Source organism: Montipora capricornis, chromosome 4, assembly GCF_036669925.1.
Source record: "Montipora capricornis isolate CH-2021 chromosome 4, ASM3666992v2, whole genome shotgun sequence".
Taxonomy (NCBI): domain Eukaryota; kingdom Metazoa; phylum Cnidaria; class Anthozoa; order Scleractinia; family Acroporidae; genus Montipora; species Montipora capricornis.
In genome coordinates this window covers 19,650,834-19,663,600 of record NC_090886.1, presented here as the reverse complement: position 1 = coordinate 19,663,600, position 12,767 = coordinate 19,650,834, and positions in this window count along the sequence as shown.

Below are 12,767 nucleotides of genomic sequence, written 5' to 3'. Positions count from 1 at the left end.
TGAGTGGTTGTTGACTGTCAGCTTGTTGACAAGATTGGCAAAAAAGAGGTATGATTTATTTCAACTCTACAAAAAGAAAAAATTGACACAAAACAAAGTGGAAGAAGCTATTGACATTCATATAATAGGAGAGTTAAAAGAAATCCCTTCATTATTGAAGGTAAGAAAGGTCGAAATATATTTGTTGGGGTTAATTACTTCAACTGAAACAGATGTCTCGTTATCTGTAGATTGGTCAGAACAGCCGTCTTTTCCACGTGCAATGGAGGACAAGCTAGCTGATGAAGAAAGAAAAATGTTTGGTGTTTTTGTCATTTATTTTATTGATGAAGATCTCAAGTTCATAGGGAAGAATCTATTTAAACGTTTGGTTGAGAGAAAACCACAACCGACATTTGTCAATGAACTTTCTTCTTTGAAAGAAAATGAATATTGTATTGGGAAACAAGAAACTGAGAATTTTATTTTACGAAAGATAGATTTGAAAAAGACATTTACTTATATTTGTTACATTTTTTTGGAGTGATGAGATTTATATTTTGAATTATATCTATGGAGAAGAAAATTATGATTGTTTTTTTAGTTTTTTTCGATTTAATAGTTTTCCATTCTTTATTTTAGCTGATATAAATCTAGCAGAATGTGAAGATATCAAACATATAGAGAATTTTTTACTACCGCATGGCTGACAGATGAAGGTATCCGTTGTCTTAGGGAGTTGCAGATCGTTCTTCAAGTCAACTCTCTTGTTGTAGACATGTTTACACCCGTCTTTTGTACATTTCATGAAAATCGGTTCATTAAGGCGAGGCGAATATTGAATGTCCAATATATCAATCAAAAGCTTTGTTTTGTTTCTGTAGCCTGGTTATTGCGAGAAATCTCTTATCATATTTTCAGAGAAAATGAAAAACAAACTATCCAAGGGGGCTGGATTTATTCTGTCATTGATTTCGTAATCAAGAAGATATTCAATGCTCTGAAAGCGATGTCACTTAGAACACTTAACCCCAATAAATCTGATGGCAATTGAAGTGGGATGATGACATGATCTCCGGTTTTCACGTCTGGCAATTCTTTGCTTAAACAATGTTGTAAGATTGACTGCTTTTCGATCGAGTCCGGCTGTCGACTGATCAATATTTCTTGATTATTTTTTATGAAACAATCAATGATAAATTTTTCATCCTTGGTTAATGCCGAATCGTCTGTCCACATTGATTCTAAGATTAATTCAACCCCAGAAATTGTACCAGGCTGTGTACGGTTGTAAGAATATTTAACTTTCGCATAGATGTTGAAGATTGCCGAATTGTGGCAATGTACCGTTGGAAATGAATTTCCCCAAGCTATAGCAATTTTTGCTTTTTGGTTGGGTTGTCCATGTTTTGGACTTAATTTTTCAAGAGATATGTCAGGCGTTAATAGGATTTCGTCTTGATCTTCTCGAAAATATATACGAAGGAAATCATCTGTGCCAGTCTCAATTTGTCTATGAAGAAATCCCTCTCTTGTTTTCACATGAAATTTTGAACAGCTGAAACAATATGAATAAAAAGACCTAAAGAAAAAAGTTTTAAATCCAAAAGAATTTGATCTTACTTTTGCTTGTTTTTTTTTTCAGCTAGAAAGCTGTGTTTAGCTTCTTGTAAATGATATTCTAAAAAAAAGACTTGTCTATTCTTCTACCTTTTTTGGTTCGTTGTTTTTGTTAGATGGAGGTCGTCCTCTTTTCTTTTCTGTTTTTTTTTTCAGTTTTTCCATCTCTTCAAGTGCTGACGACGGATGAGGGTTGTCTAGATCTTGTTCTGGTTCTGGTTCATAGTTTATAATATCGTTGTCTGATTTAGTTGCTATGTCTTGATCGTCGTCATCACTGTCTACTCTTATTCTTTTATGTTTTCTAATTTAGTTTTCTATGTGTTCCTCAACAGTTGCTTCGTCATCAATGAACATCATCTTTCCAGAAATTGAAGTGAAAGAGAAATTGAGATGAATATTCTCTTTATATCACTCGACGGGCACCCATTTTTTTTATGAAAAGCAGGAAATGGAAAATAATAATCCAACTGATCTAAGTATCGAGGTCTTTTTTGACCTGACCCTTTCATTTCATCATCATCAATATTATCATCTGACTCGTGTCCTTCAAACAACCCGCTTCCACTCAGTTTTTCTAAGGCTGGAATAGATTTCATGCTTTTTTTCCTTTTTGGACAAAGGAGACAATAAAGATCTTTTTTGATATTTTTTTTCCAGATCTTAACTCTAATAAGTTTAGTCCATCAAGATCATCTTCTTCTATGAAGTCTTTTCCTCCTCTACTTGCAACATCTCTATTATATTCATTAATTTCTTCTACTGAAATCGATGGAAGAGAAGGGGAATATTGTTGTTTTGATCTGTGTGAAGAATGGTCATTGTCATCGCTATCTTCATCGTCATCACTGCCATATGGATCAGTTCTTGTGGAATTTCGATTAATGTTATTATCTGGTCCGACTCCCATTGAGCGTAATTGGGGAGTATTTTGAGGTCTTACATTCTTGTATCCGATTAACCCCATCACTATGGAACTGGATCTATATTTTCCTTTAATTCTTTTCAGGTACTTTAATACATCCTGTAATGTAAGATTGTTTGCAAAAGGTGATCCATTTCTTATAAAATCCTTTACCCATCTGTTCATTATCACGTATTCCTTGAAAGCTCTCAATACATGATCTTTATCAATCCTTTCCATCTGTCTAATTGTTTCTCTAGAGGAAAATTTTCATTGTTGGAATTTAGATATGTTTTTTCGACAATTGTTTCATCGTCTACCGATCGGTATTTTCGTTTTACATTTCCTTGTTTCCCATTTCCCTTCTGTATTAGCTGTCGAAATTCATCTTCTCCCAACAAAAGAACTTCTTTTATAAATTGGTCTTCATATAAGGGTCGACCTAAGATGTTCGTCGTCGTCATCTTTTTTAAATGTTTTAACAGTAATGCTTGAAGAACCTTTCTAATACTTTTTATACCTTTCTTTACAGCTTGTTTCCTGACTTTCAAAGGTATCTATTTAACTTGTGATAAAAGTTGAATGACTGGTTCTATTTCTTGTCCTTTTTTGTTTATTTTCTCCGTTGGAGTGTTCTATAACACGTCTGATAAGACTAAAATCTACTCTTCCATACCTTTCACTTAAATGAAAGAGATAATATTGGTGCATCTTCTTTTAAAATATTAGATCGGATAGAGACTTTTCCACAATGTGACATGGGGTGATTGTCTATCACCATATATCCTCCTTTTCGCTTTGTCCATAATTGATAAATCTTAATAAATGAAGGTAAATGTGTTTTTGAAGGGACATAATTTTGAAAACGTAAACGTGAAGAATTGAGTTCATTTCTAAATCCGAAAAATATTAAAACAGAAAATTGAATATGCATGACAGTAGCATATTTTCCGGGAGGAAAGAGAGATTGAAAAATCACAATACTTGTTAAGTTTAAATGATGAGCGTTTTTTGTTAATAATTGTTGTGTTTCTAAACTATTTTCTATCTCAGATTGTAAATCTTCTCCAAATAACGATTTAACATTTTCTGGTATACCTCTGTCCATAATGATTCCCATCTCTTGCATTTCAGAGAAGATAGGTTGCCATACAGATCCATAACAATAAACAATCTTTTCTATTTTCGTTCCATCTCTTGTAAGAAAATATTCATTGGGGCTAGACAGTAAAAGTTTTAAAAAATGGGTTTTTCCTGTTCCTGTGTTTCCATAGCGATGTTACTTTGATGAATGAATTTAGGAGAGGAGGTACATTCACACAGATCCATGGTTTTAATAAAAATGCTTTCTTTTCTTACTTACATTGTCTTATAAGATTTCGAGGTTTACGTATTTGTTTACTTTCTTTTAGTCTATGTTTTATTACTCTTATTAATTTTTCGTCTGTTACATCATCAAATTTTATGTTGTGTTCTATTCTATCTAAAGTTTTTGGAAAACTTGAATGAACTTTTTCCCATACTCTATAATCATTAAAAAATTGATCATTTCTATTGAAATCTTTTTAAAAGAAATTTAAATTAGGTTCTTCCATGCAACTCATTCTTTTTAAAAAGTAAATGCAATAATCCCCACAAACATCACTATCTAATTGCTGTAATTCTATTTCGTTTCTATTTCATTCTTTTGACAAAAATTGTTTCCAATTTTCATTTCCGTAATGTCATTACCGTCATAAGAATCAAAATAATTTTTTTTCCTTTTTTACAAAAAACACATACCAAATGTTCTCCTTCTTCCCTGCTTTTATCTGTATTCATAATAAAACAACAAAAATAAGGTATTGAAAAGGGGATCTTATCGGCTGCAAAAACTCCAAAAAAATTGTTTTTTGATATATCTTCATCTTTTGAACAAGCTAAAGTAAGTTCGACTGTATCATGCATGGTTTTTTTTCTATTGAATTGAACCGTCTCTGATGTTGCTGAGTTTAACGGGAATTGTGTTTGGAACTTCTTTATATTGCTTTGGTGCCCAATCGAAATTGACCAATGTTGTCTCTTTTTGAACCTCCTACATCCGCTTTCATATCAGATTGAGTGGTCCACAAATATCTTCTATTTGATAAATTGTTCTCCCAGTCTACATATCCCCTTTAAAAAATTGGCATGTCGTTACTATATAATTGAATCTTTGTACGATGGAAAGGTTCAAATAATTTGAATTTTTTGAATTTTGACTTTGAATTCTGGTAGGATTCATGACCGTTGTTGCGTTCTCCAAACCAAACGTGAATCTATTTGGAATCCGTCCATCTAGACTTGTCCAATTTCCAATTACGAGTCCGTCAGCTGCATTGTTCTGTGAGAAAGCTTCACTGAAAATAGATCTCATTTTATCGAAGGTGTCAAATACTAGTTCATCTTTAGAAAAAACTTCTCTTTCTAATTTCAAATCTTCATCTTTTCCGATTGATTTATAATCAATCAAAAGAAAAGTCTCTGATGTGTGAACCTGATATTTTGCATTATTAACAACGGCTCCATCTCCATCATTACCTCCAGCTCTTGCTATAAACATAAACTGATCGCTTTGCATATCAATTTCCAATACATAATCCATTAAAGATGGTAAAGCTTTGTGAATTTCATGAAAAAAACCTTGTTTAAGGTTTTATTATGATTGGAATTCATTCCAAATTATGCTGATACATTTGAAAGTTTTTTTTTTACCGTTTCTTCAGCATCTGGAGCAGCTTTTGCAAACCCACATTTATTTTTATGAGGATTGTAATTAATTTTAGGGTCGTAATCCCTAGTAATCAATAATTCAGGTCTTTCTTTCTCTTCCCTGCTTGTTTGCAGATCACTTCTCAACGATTCTTCAAAAGATAAATAAGGAGAAGGCACACATCGCGTTGTCTTTTTGGTTTTACTCGTGTACTTTTTACAATCCAAGCTGCTATATCATTTATGAAACGAATATGGACTCCACCTCCATTAGCTGCATTAGTAGGATCGGTTGGTCGCTGAATGTTGTTTTGGACTGGTCTCACCTTAAGATGTAATTCAATATCGGAAGGGGCAAACCAATTCTCTTTTCTTCCATTTATTTCAAATGTTAATGATTTAGATGAGTTTTCATATGGTTCTGGATAGATTTTAGTAGGATAAGCTTCTTCCCAAGTTTCTATCAACGGTAATTTTGCAGCAGGTCGTTCAATATCATCTTGTAAAACTTCGACGCTTGGAAATCGTTTCATTCTATTTCTTTATTATTTTTCTTTTTTTAAAAATCCTTCTAAGAGAGAGTCCAGAGGTTCTTCCTCTTCTATCTTTTGCTTTTTCGATAATGATGATTCTGTTTCTTTCACTGAAGTTTTAACCGATTCGTTGTTCTCTGATTGGTCGAGTCCTAACATCTCCATCATCTTTTTATTTGCTGCTTTTAATTTTATGAGTTCTCCCTTCATTTGTTCACTTTCTTTATGAGTAACAAGAATGTCCTCTCTAATCTCATCCCTGTTTTTTTAGCTCTACCCCTTAATTCTTCCTTTTCTCCATCTTCTTCTTCTCCTTGATCACCCACCATTATGTTCAACATTCTTTTATGTGCATCTAATTCTTTTTCGTTTTCATTACTTTTCTTTTCTAATAATTCCAACACCTTTAATAAATCCTCTATATCGTCCTTCTCTATTTTTTCTTCAGGAACCATTTGTGACTTTACAATCTCGGAAACGTTTTTTTTCTTTGAGATTTTGTGTTTCATCTCGTTGTTTTTTTAACGATCTAACTTTTCCTTTTTCTTCTTCCACGTTTATTTCTTTTTCAGATTTGTCTTTAACAGATTTCAAATAAGAAAAAATAATGAAAAATATGGAGATGTTAACTCTGAAATATCTTTTTCTAAATGATAAGTTTTCTGTTGTCCACTATTTTTTATCTCGTAACTTAGTCAAGTAATTTCTTTACTCCGAAGCCTGCAGCGCCACTTAAAGCCCCTGTCCCTGCAGCTGTGAGAATTGTTGGTAAAGCTGCTGCAAGAAGTGGGAAAATACCGCCTTTCTGTCTTCTACGGGCCTTTCTTGCCTCTGTAGCCGCCTGTGCTATCGGATCTAACCAATTTCATTTCCCTCTTTGTTCTTTTTTGTATATAATTTCGAAGAAGACTTTCTCCTTTGTTTGCTATTTATCCGCTGTAAGTAGGAACAGAATTTTTCAAAAGTACTTGTTTTAAAATCCCTTTTCCTAATCTACCAAGCATAGAACTTCCTCTACTTAACAGTGTTTTACCAACTAATCCTCGACGCCTTTGTATTTTTGCAGCCGCCATCCAAGAAGAACTAGCCCTACTAGATGGACTTTTATACGTTTTCAAAGCCTTTTCAGCATGAGCTCTTAACATGGCCGCTTTACGGCCGGGTTTAGGTTTACCAGCATCTTTTCCATGCAAATACCAGCCTTTTTATTCCCTTTTCGCATGACGCCTACTCTTTTCATCATTGAAGAAAGTGAATAAGGACCTGTTACTGTTAGTTGATGCAGGTCCAATTTTAGCTAAAAAGGCTTTGATCATATGGTTTACGTCCAGATGAGTATGGTCCATTTTCTTTTATTTGAACCTTTTCCTTGTTGTAAAATAGCAGTTTGTTGATGAAAGTTGATCTCCTACAAGTTCTAATTCTTTTTCGGGCTGACATAATTACATTCGATTTTCTGCAAACCACGTGTTTGGGTCAAACTCACGCATGCTTGATGCTTCCGTTTGCGAGAAGCAGAGAATAATTTTAACGAGCTTTATTGAAGATAAAAGCCTTCAAAACCACGCATGCAGGTTTACCTTCGGAATAACCTTTTTTTCGCATTCACAAGAAATTTTAGCTCCTTTAAATCTTCTTCCTCTCGTGTCAGCAAAACGAATGAAGCAAGAATAAAAAACATTTGAATTTATTCTTTTCCAAGTCAACCGATCAGGTGAATAATGTAAGTGAAGAACAGATGGATCGAAAGGAATTACTTCTAAATTTTTAGTTCTTTCTTTCCCAACCATTTCTTCCATCACAAAATCACAATCAATAAGAACATATTGAAAAGAACTAATAGAAAGCAAATTCCAAATTAGATAATCATAATTTCTAGCTATTTCGATTCTTTTATCATCTTTTCCTGCGCCATCTAATGTCACTCCTGTTACCTTTTCCCCTGTTTTATTTACACTGAAAGTACAACTACTACTATTTTTATCTTGAATGATTTTAGGAACTTTTTTCTGAACGTTAAGTAATCCAAGAACTTTAGCCATTCTTTTGTTCACTGTCAGTTTATTTTTTTCCTATCTGTACTTCACTTTTATTTCTAAAATGATCAACCTCGATTTTAAAATGGTTTTGCATTTCGTTAACTTTTTCTGCAAATTCACCAAATTTGAAAATTTTCGATTCTGGTAAATAATAAGTTGATGTAGTAACAGTGGAGGATGTTGTTTCTACAAAAGTGAAATGTACGCAATTTGTACTTCTATCTGATTCTAACACGTGTACAAAAGTAAAAGTGTCAAGACACAGACTGTCGACAGCAACTTCATAATCAGACGAAAAATGACAAGGTTTGTAAGGAAAATTAATGGTTAACCTTCCATCGTCATCTGTAACCCCATCAAAATGTCAATTGTTTGGTCTAATATAATCTTTTCTCCTTTCCATATTTCAATATTTTTCAAACCAATTACTTCTTGCTTTTCTAAAGTAAAGACGAACAAAGGTCGCACCTACATAGAATTCTTGTCTTTCTTTTTTTTGAGTTGACACGGCTTCTAGATCTACTTCAATTGTCTCTGTGAGCACACTGTTTATTTTATGCATTCGTCTCTCTCTTTTATTTTGATGAAGGATCACACTTTGCCTATTATGGATATCTCCTCACTTTACCCTCTTTTATGATTTTACCATTTGGGTCTTTAATCGTATAATCTAAATGATTTATTTGTTCATTGTTTACAATTATCTTATCAACTCCCATCTCCCACGAACCTTTTCGTAGATCCAGATTTAGTGATAACTTACTAATAGAATGAGACTGAATTGAATCATCATCGTTTGCTTTAACGACATCTTCATCGTTAGAAAATAACCAAATAAAAAAATCGTCATCAACACTTTCCCATTCATAACTATTATTTGAACTAATTTTTTTCCCACACACCAGTTCCTTCCGGATAATCACTTCACTGTCTAAATTTTTGTTTTCCTTTTCTTTTTATGACTTCTCCTAACCTAGGAGAAGTTTCTGTATTTCTTTTTGCGTAAAAGAACCCTCAGTGAGTTCACCTGAAAAATCCTTTAAATTTATAAACTTCAAACACTTCTCCTCTAAAAGTACCTTTATAATCCTTACTAAACACAGTTCGTTTATTTGACAATGTGACCTTATCCCCTACCTTCAATGAAAAAGGTTTTTTTAAGAAATATTAAATGCGTGATGTTTTAATTCGATCGTGGATCAAATGAGATAATATAGCCCCGTTATTAGCTTCAGTAATTTCTATGGGAGCAAAACCAGTTGTCGAATGAACTCTGTTATTGTAATTTTTAATAACTAATCGAGTCAAATCTTTATTACGTTTTTTGGATAAAATAACTTATAGTTATAAAAAAATGATTGAAACGTACTGTTAAACCTTTCTACCAAACTCGCTTTCAGATCTGTTGTTATTCTATAATGATTTATGGAATTGTTTTCACAATAAGATTGAAAGAATTTATTGAAAAATTCAGCGCCTTGATCAGTTTGAATGTTATGAGGTTTCTTATTTCTTTCAATTATATTTTTCAACGTATTCAACACATGAATAGCTGACTTACTTGTTATGACCTGTTATCACTTCAGCGTCTGCTTTTCGAGAGAAAATATCAACCTTAGTCAACACGAATCTTCCAAATTTTGAAGTAGTAGGTGCGTGTAAATCGATTTAATCTAATTGCCATATAGCGTCTAAGCCACGAGCAAAATAAGGCGGTCTCACTTCTTTCAATTTCCTTTTCCTTTCAAAATTTTTGATATCTTTGTAATCAATTTTTATATTCAATTCTTTGGTCAAAAAATCATAAACGTTTCTTGCTGAAGCAAAAGCCACTGGTGACTTTTCTATATCAAAATAAACTTTCTTTAAAAAGTCTTCAATTTTAGCTATATTTGTTATCTTTTGTCTCTATTCCGCTCCATCAAGATCAGTCGTCTCTTCTTCTTCTTCTTTTTCTGCTTCTGCCATCTCTTCTCCAATCTGTTTGTAAAACTCCATTTTTTCAGCCATTATAAAATTGAATAATTTACCCCCATCACTTGAAATGATATTGTCCAACAATTTATCGATAACGTCATCATTTATCTTCAAAATATTCTCTTCCAGGACACTTGGGAAAATTCGTTTCAACCGTTTTTCCAATCGTTCATCCAATCTTTCAAGTATCGTTTTTCTCTACTTTTGTTTTATCAACGATCAATGGTCTCCATTCTATAGGTTTAAACTTGTTAGAAGGATCTGGAGGCTGAGAAAAATCACACTTCAGTCTCTTTGCAGAATTATCTCTTCCATCGTTCGTTGCTTGAAAGAATGGAGAAAATACTAAGGAAGATCTAGATTTGTATCGGCCTAATTTGACCTTTGACTTCTGAGACAGATTTTCCTTCATTATTTCCTCCACAACAAAGAAACGTTAATTCAACTTTTACGTCTGTAAATTCATTCCCATCCGTCTGATCATCGGTTTGTGAAGAACAACCAACTCCAGCCACAATTTCTTCAACCCCAGTCATCTTCCCACAGTCAATAACTCACGCAAATGATCATTTTCATCTTCAATTCTTTACTTTTATTCAATTTTTATATCCAAAGGGATAACAATATAAATTATTCCTATCTACAATTCTCTTATCAAGAACCAGTTTATATTTCTTCAAAATGTCTCGAGGTTCAAGAAAAAAAGGATCTTTGTTATCTCCACGTTTTACATCGAATTTAGGAACCTCAACAAATTCTTTTACCATTCCATTTTCATCTTTCGGAAAATCGGAAACTTGAGATTTACAGATCAATTCCAAACGTTTTTCAAAATTTACTTTTTTTTCAGTTTCTCTATTTAACCCCAACCCTTTTACTTTAAATGTGGTCTTAATCTTTTCATTTTTCTTTTCTGAAAACACATCAAATCCATAATTTTTAGGACCACCACTACAAAATCTAGAAATAATACATGACTCATCATCTTCAATATCTTCTAAAACATTAGTTAATTCACCTAAGTAGTTTCCTAATTCTGGTTCAAATTCTTCTTCTTTTTGAGACAAATAAAACGCACTATCAGTATCCATGTAAAGTACTCTAGACCCTAATGGTTTAAGCAATTTATCATACAAATGTAAACGCGCATAACACGTTACAAACGCAGCATGAACAGCATTACCTTTTGTATTAGGTAAAATGCAATCTGTTTTCTTATGACCGTAACACAATACAGTAAAAGCATTAAGGATTCGAAAAACTTTCTCTTGCATATTCTCATCTGTAACGAATTCCAAAATTTTTTGGGGTTCATGTAAATATAAGGAAATTTTGTACTAAAAAAATGAGAAGGAGGAATGGGGCCAATATAATCTTGATTCTCAGGAGTATTAAATTCATGTGGGAAGATCCCTTTTTTTACAGGAAAAGTAAAGGTTTTAGGTAATTTTTCCAAAGAACACTGTAAAAATCTAAACTATCAATAATTTGACCTCTACTTCCCCAAACCTATCTTTAAAGGAACCTTCCCATCAAAAAAATTTCTTGGATCATCACAACTCTTATCACAGATTGCCTTTAAGATAAAAAAAAACTATCATGTCGAGCAGCATTATGACCAATTATGGTATAATATTCACCACTTCCAACCAAACTATTTTCACCTTTAAATAAAAAATCAGCAAACTCTTCCTTACACTTCTCTCCTGCAAACACTCGTTCCTCCCCATGCTCAAACTGAAAAACAATTAAATTAGGAACAAAAATAAACCTATCATTTTCTTTATCGAATACTTTCATTGTTTCGATATAAAAAAAATTACCTCTTTTCTGATCTATCCGAGTTTTAAATTTCGGATTTGAAGGGGAAAGAGGTTGAAGAAAGCACAGATGATTGTCTAAATTAACTCACGTTTTACAAGAAACACATTTTGATTGATAACATTCGTGAACCCGAGAAGACGGTGAATAAGCATCTTTTCCCGTGCTTACTCCGTTTTTTGCCTTCAAGTCTTTCCCACATTTCTTACAAGCAACTAGTTTCTCACATACAGACGAATTAGCAGGAAATTTCTTAGATTTTCCTATTGTACAATGATTATCATAACATTGTTTACTCTTAAACACTCTAACGCATGCATCACAATGTAAATACTCTTATCCAACGAACAAAGACATTTACAATCCAAACACACTCCCTTATCACACCAATGGTTTCGAACTCGATTTTTACAAAATTTAAAACCATCAAGACATAATCTTCCGTCTCTTCCTAACAAAGTATTAACACTCCGTTCTAAGTAAAATGGTTATTATTAAGATATAAAATAATCGGCTCTTCTTTCCCATCTCTGTTACAATTAAAAATAGGAGTATTATAATGTTCTCTACTTATAACACAAATAGGATGGTAGACATATTCCCCAAGTTGAGATATTCTTTTCACCCCTTCCAAATTAAGGTTAATAGATGGTAATCCAGCTCTCCTCAACAACGACTGACACTTTCTTTTCATCGATCGTACTTTTATGCGACACTGTCTAGGAAGTCGCTCATCATTAGCTGAACTTAAACCAAGAATAAGAGCTGCAACACCGGAAAATGGATCAAGCTTTCTCGGAACATTGAAAAGAGCACGCGAATTAAGTAATACTCTTTCAAATTTCTGACCATATGAACTCAACAAATATTTAGTTGAATATCGTCCAATTCAATATCATCTTCTGCTAATATTCTATTAACAATGGTCTCCAATGACTCCATCATCAATCATCACCATCATCACACGACTCGCATCAGTAGTCAGAAGATGAAAAAAATCATCTACTTCGTTCACATATTCATTCAATATTTCACCACAATATGTTGATCGAATCTCCGTCTTATATTTTTTCAATCTCAGACCAATCTTTCTCTTTCAGTCAGCTCCTGCCCGTTTAAGACTTTCTTCATGACTTCGTGAGAATGAGGTAAATGGGTCACGGC